This window comes from Dromaius novaehollandiae, unplaced genomic scaffold (assembly GCF_036370855.1).
Source record: "Dromaius novaehollandiae isolate bDroNov1 unplaced genomic scaffold, bDroNov1.hap1 HAP1_SCAFFOLD_63, whole genome shotgun sequence".
Classification (NCBI taxonomy): Eukaryota; Metazoa; Chordata; class Aves; order Casuariiformes; family Dromaiidae; genus Dromaius; species Dromaius novaehollandiae.
In genome coordinates this window covers 402065-408386 of record NW_026991442.1, presented here as the reverse complement: position 1 = coordinate 408386, position 6322 = coordinate 402065, and the positions used below count along the sequence as shown (strand labels likewise).

At 40.6% G+C, this 6322-nt stretch overlaps 1 long non-coding RNA gene across 1 annotated transcript; it reads left to right on the top strand.

The window, feature by feature from the left end:
- The first annotated feature begins 1304 nt into the window (after positions 1-1304).
- Positions 1305-4287, top strand: LOC135326541 (uncharacterized). The gene is made up of 3 exons (XR_010386894.1): positions 1305-1365; positions 3582-3736; positions 3930-4287. It is a non-coding gene; the product is annotated as an uncharacterized LOC135326541 (long non-coding RNA).
- Positions 4288-6322: the final 2035 nt, after the last annotated feature.

The window sequence follows — 6322 nt, the reverse complement described above, 5'->3', positions numbered from 1 at the left end:
GTCCTGTGACTGTGGGATCCATCACTGTATCTCACTGGCAGAGCAGCCTACTTGGAGCTAATGTGGTTTTCTGCATCCCGCTGCAGTGTTCCGTGTGGATAGTAAAATTGTTATTCTTTGGCTTGCAATCGCAACTGATCCTCAAATAGGAAATGCAATTTAAACAATTAGCAGTTGTAATCACTGGCCAGCCTTGGTCAGCATTCTCCAGGTATCTTACTTCTTTCCTGTCTTGCTCTGGTCTGCCTTAGGCTTTTGCATCTTGGGTTTAATATGCTCCTTGCTGGCACTAATAGGGAGCAGTGTGGGAAACAGAGAAACTTAATAGTGGCCAAACAGTGCCCTCTAGCAGTCTTTCCATTTTCAGGAAGCTTTCCTGTGTTCCCAGAAGTGCTGGGAGAGGAGGGGAGCCCTGCAAAATGACGGCAGCTTCTCCCTTGAAGAAAATTTGTTTTAGTTAACTTGATGAGTGCTCACTGAACAGATAATCGGAACAACTAGACTGTTTAATATGGACATCTCCTGTGCCAGGATTAAGCAGGGATGATACTGTGCAAAACCAGTCCTACATAAGCAGTGAGGAGATGTAGGGGTTCTACAAACGTTAAAGAGAATGAACAAGTCACTGTGAAGGAAATTTTGAATATAAGCTTAGTGCCTATCCACTGCTTCCTCGTGAATTCCTATACAAGATCTGTTACCACGTGTTATGGAGTAATTGAGTGAGCTTGTTCCTCTTTCACAGATGGACCTTTGAATTGCTTTGTATTTAGTGCAGGTAGCAGTGTGCATTCAATGGTGACTGTGGACAGCTAGCATATGTCCATTCCCCGTGGTAACTTGCTCCCAGGTCCTTTCCTGGGATTCCCACTGTATTAATGCTCTTCTACTCCTAGAGTGGTGACAATAAATATGTAAATTAAGGTCATTTGAATGACTTCCTGAGTAGTGCTCAAATACGTGGTGAAGCCAGGCTTAGACTCTAGATCTCCCAATACCACTATAATCTGAAAAATGTTTCATATATTCACTGTGAAAAATATCCAAATGAGGAGTAGAAGGCAATGTTACCTAGTACTATTATGTCTCACATTTTTCATAATCTTACTTTCAAGAAGGATGTTGTTTTAGTGTGTCTGATACACATCATCACATTGATTATGTTTGCCCAGTTGATCAACAACTGTCCTGTGGCTAAGCAGAGTTTTAAGGAAAGGTGTCTTGTGACTAGTATTCTAATTCTCAGATCCTAAGTAGGAATACTGATTTTTTTCCCCCCCTTCTTTATGTTGGTGTAGTGGATTCAAATATTCGTACATCTGCTTCAAAGAAGAAATCGGGGAGCCATCATGCGAAAGAAGTGAGGTAGGTGGAAGACACTGCATGCAAGTGTTGACTGTTCTTAGCCAAAAATATTATGTCCTGTTTTTTCCTCACCAGGCTTAATGTCACCCTACCATGTTTTTTCTTTTCTAATTGTTTCCTCTTTAGTGTGTCCAGTCTTGTCAGCTACAGACAGCTTCTTCCTCTGTTCTGATCACATCATTCCTTTTCAGCTTCAGACTCTGCCAGGAGAGTCTGCATAATATTCAGTCTTCTCGTGATAAGCAGTGTGGCCTGGTATCTTAAGCTAATTCATGACATCAGTGGCTTAGGGTAGCTTACAAATACTAAGAAATGGACACAAACAAGTTTTGTGGCTTGCATTTCTGGTCTCTACATCAGGAAAGACTTCTAGAGTTTGAACATTAGTCTTGGAATCGTAGCATTCTCAGCGGTTTGAGTTACGGAGGAAATAGTTGGCTCAAGGATACTGTACTCTGTCATCAGTTTCTTCTGAGCAAGGCACTCTCATCATCCTGAACTTTGTCTCAGTATTTGAATCAAGTGAGAATTTGAATCATGGTCAGGAACTGAGGCACTTTTCGCGGGCATAAGTTGTGAGGTAGTATTTCTGCTGAACCAAAATGGATCAACAGTAGCATAAGATGCAGAAATAGCCGGAAGAATGTAAACCAAGAACTAAAATGAAATCTGGAAGGTTAAAGCAGCACACAAACGTTTTACAAATAGATGTTAGGGATGACTTGCAGGCAGAGAGATCTCAGTGAAAATTGCTAGCCATTTCCTTTGCCAGAATTGTGCAAGTTTTGTTTTCTCAATTAGTTTCAACAGCTGCCTGTCTGGTCACTATAGTCCAAGAATGGGAATTTCCCATAAACTTCCAAGTGCAAGACTTGTATCATGTTCTCAACATACAGCCCTAGGCAAATATGCAAGGTTATGATTTGTAATTGGACAGGCCTTTACATTTACAGCCAAAGGAGACAGCAACTGGTAGACAACTTATTATTTCAGGGATCCTGCCACTCTCTCCTGAAACTCTTTCCCTGCAAAGGCCTGATTCCACCCAAGCTCCATGTTTGCCACCCTCTGTTCTTGGCTCCATGGAAGGATGGGAACAATTTACCAGCTTATCTGTACAGTAACTGGAGTTCCTTGATATCATTGTTCCTATTTAGCTGTGGCTTATCCTCTGCTGACTACCACTGTGCCCACACTGTAGCTATCCTCTCATAGAACATTTGTTACTCTCAGGGAACTGATCCTTGGTCTTTTTCTCTTCTGGGGACTCTGCAGAAAAGTTGCTGCAGTTTCCAATTCAAGTTGGATGAATTGTTTTTGTAAAGACCTCTGTTGGACTGTGGCTGTGCTTTGACTGGATACTGACAGGAGTTGTCTGGGTCATTGCCTGCTACCTCCCTTAGCAAGGCATTTAATGGAATCCATGTCACATGACTAGAATGCTACAAAATGTGATTTGGTGTTAAGTGTAATGCATCCAGTGTTGCCTCTGATGCCTCTTAGCTCTTTAAAATTATACTAACACATGAATGAATCTATTGCATGAAATCACCTTTGGCTTTATGTTATGGTCAAATTTCATAAGTGCAGAACAATTTGGCTCAGACCACATTAGGGAAATCGGTGCTGTAAGGGATTCTTAAATGCTCTGAAAAGGATATAGGTACATAGGCCAATTTGCACTTAGTAACATTCTACTTCCCAGTCCCACTGAAAATCTTTGCCTAAGCACTCTTTGTTGCTTCTTCCAGATTTGCTGTGTTGCAGGGACCTGGCTGTAGCCCTGTTTGCCTCTGCAATATTCCAGTAGGTTCTGTCAGTTTTTTTAAGTCTGCCTGCTTGGCTTTATTTCTGGCCGCATATTGTCTGCCCTGCCTGCCAGTTTGAAAGCGAATACCTCCAGACTCGGTTGTTACGAGCAAACTGAAGCACACCATGCACTAGGATGCAGATGTTGATTTGGTAAAGGCTTGGGAGTGTTCCTCACTAGGACGTTTGACTTTTCTAGGGGCTGGTGTGCAGCCCGGTCCCCAAATACTCCTAGGATAAGCTGCAGGGTCTCCTGTTTCTTTATCCGTGAATATTACGACATTTATATTTCTATATTGTGAGCCATTTTGATATAATTTTACTGTGATGAACAAACGTTGTCAGACTAAGAAAAAACTTCAAACAAACAATATTGTGCTTTTTTTTTATAACTGCCTTTGTTCTAGGACACCGTTTTTTAAATACTGCTATCAGTGCGGACGTTCTGTTGGTGTTCAGCTGACATCTTGCATTCATTGCCATGAAATCTTCACTTGCAGTGAAGCTTGCAGAAGGAAATCCTGGAAGGAGCGGCATAGGCATGAGTGTTCGGGATTGCTGGGTAGGTCTGACAGTCACTAGTATGTGTGTACAGTTGTTTGTGCATGTTTTACTGAGCTGGAATGTCTTCCTTGTAATGGCTCAGTAAAATGTGTTTTGGTTACAATTTAAACAAAAAAAATTCAGTTATTCACTTGAATAGCTGTGTCTGTAAAACCATCAGCTTTAAGAGAGCTACTATTGTGTCATTACAGTCAGTTTCAAGAGAGAAGAATCTTTCAGGTGAGCACAGAACAAAAGGAAGATGCTCCTGAAGACTAATGTTCATTACTGAAATCATAAATATACAACTTTCCAAGCTGAAGAACCTCAATACATCTAACAAGCTAGGAGGAACGGGGCTTTCAGTACAAACTTTACCTCTATCTGCATATTAGAATAGAAATCTACGAGATTTCTGACCTTTGTGCATTGAATCATTGATACCACCCTACTGTGGTTCAGGTAAACTGCAACATTTGTCATTGACAAAAAAGAGGACATTATACACGTTATACACATGCACACACTACACAGCAGTAGAAGACTGGCATAGTGGATTTATACAAGAAATTAAAGTGCTGTTACCATATGAGATGCTCGCATATGAGCCACAATGAGGAATCTGAAATGTGAAGATAAATAAGGAACTGCTGCCATTCTGAGGCTGATCTGTCTTTTAGTGGCTGTCCAGCCACTAAAAAGTCGGTCCAGGATGGGTCTTTTAAATCTGGGTACTTGTAAAACCTGTGAAGGGAGTGAGGCCTGTCCAACTGGAGATGATTTATATGAAGCATACATGCTTATCAGTATGGGTTCTAAACATCTTCTAGCGGTTTTCCCAAGATAAGATATCAGTGGTGTACTTCCCAGATTATATGGGAATAAATGAAACTGTTCTTAATAACGGGAGATTTCCCTTGCACCTTAATCAAGTGCTTTTTCTTCTTCCTGTTCCTTTCATAAAGTTTTGTTACACTCCTGCATATAATTAAAGCTTTTGAGTTTCACTCTTTTCTGGAAGCTACCTTTCACCCACTTACACACTTCTGCTTTTACAGCATTTGATGTATGAGAACTGCAACACGTGTATACAGAACACTCTGTTTTTACTACTATTTTTTCATATGTTTGGGATGGAAATGGGAACAGACTTAGAAAGGGAAGTCCTGAAGACTGTGAATCGGAACCACTAGAAAACAATAAAAATGATCTGGGGGAATGGTAGAGGCTTCTGGAAAAACGGCACGGTGCATGCCACAGAAGGGTAACCAACCAGCTTGAGTTCGGTCAGACTCTGTCTTTAAGCACACAGTGTGTTGCTGACTGTCCTGCACCCTGACAGGCATGCTGACTTCTCTAAGCAACCATCATGGGCCAGTCAAAGCAGGACACTGGAATGGAGACAAAGTAGCAGCTACTCCACTCAGCTTAATTTTTGCATCATCCTCAAAGTGATAGAGAAGAATAATGAAGTGATAATAAAAAAACATGTTCGGAGCAGAATGTGCCTTGATAGATGCTGCAGAAGCAGCAAATAAAGCTGAAGGGCACAGGTCGGATCTGATAAATTATAGCCCAACCCACAAACAGCAGAGATTTTACCACTTTAATGGCAATATATTGCTTATTTATGTTAAAAGATTTGACTTGAGAAAAGATTAGGAATTTTCCTAAAATATGAAAGGATCAGATATCTGATAAAACTCCTAGACCAATGAGGCATTTGAGCTTGTTTGACTAATGAAATCAATATATACATACCTTCCAGTGAAAATGTCTTTGCTCACAAGGTGTTCCTTAGTCAAATTGTTTTCAATGGTTAATCCATTCTGGAACTACTGACAGATGAAAGAATCCTTGATGTGTGTATTTCAAGTCATGCTATTTATTTTCTTGAAACCAAAATGAAAGACTGAGCTTCTAAAGATAGAGCCTGGCAGAAGCACTTACTGCTTAAATGGCATTGTCCTTCCCTTTTGCTTTTGAACATCTGAGCAACTCAGTAGTTAGAGCTTGGGTGAGTGAGGTGTTGAGTCTTCACTGCTGAATTGTGACTGTTAACAGCTGCCATCCATATCTTCCTCTTCAAAACTCTTCCTGTTTTCTGGAGTTCTAGTTCCTCACCTTTGTTTACATGAACAACAACAAAAAAAAAAGAACAAAGAAAAAAGAAAACTGACATTGAAGAAAATGATTATTTAAAATTAATGGAAAGCTTTTGTTCTTAAAAACGTTATGATGGACTGTTTGAACTGTTTTGTTGGAGCAGCTTCTCTTGGACACCATCTCCAAGCATATGAACCCTGCCAGACCATCTGGTGACCAGTTATGCAAAATAGGGGCGTCCTTGGCTGCAAGGGATGCACCAAAATAACACAGTTAAAAGTTCACTGGCTAATGATAACCATAGAGCCCATGTGCACATTCTTGCTACAGATGGAAGGCAATGGTGGAGAATACGTGGGAAGAGAAGGAAATAATGGGAAATAGAGAATGATAGGGAATATACTGGGAATAGATGGGAATGATGGGGGAAATTAGGGAGTAGAAATGATGGGGAACAGATGGAATAATAGGAAATTGCAGGGAATAGATGCAGAATAGA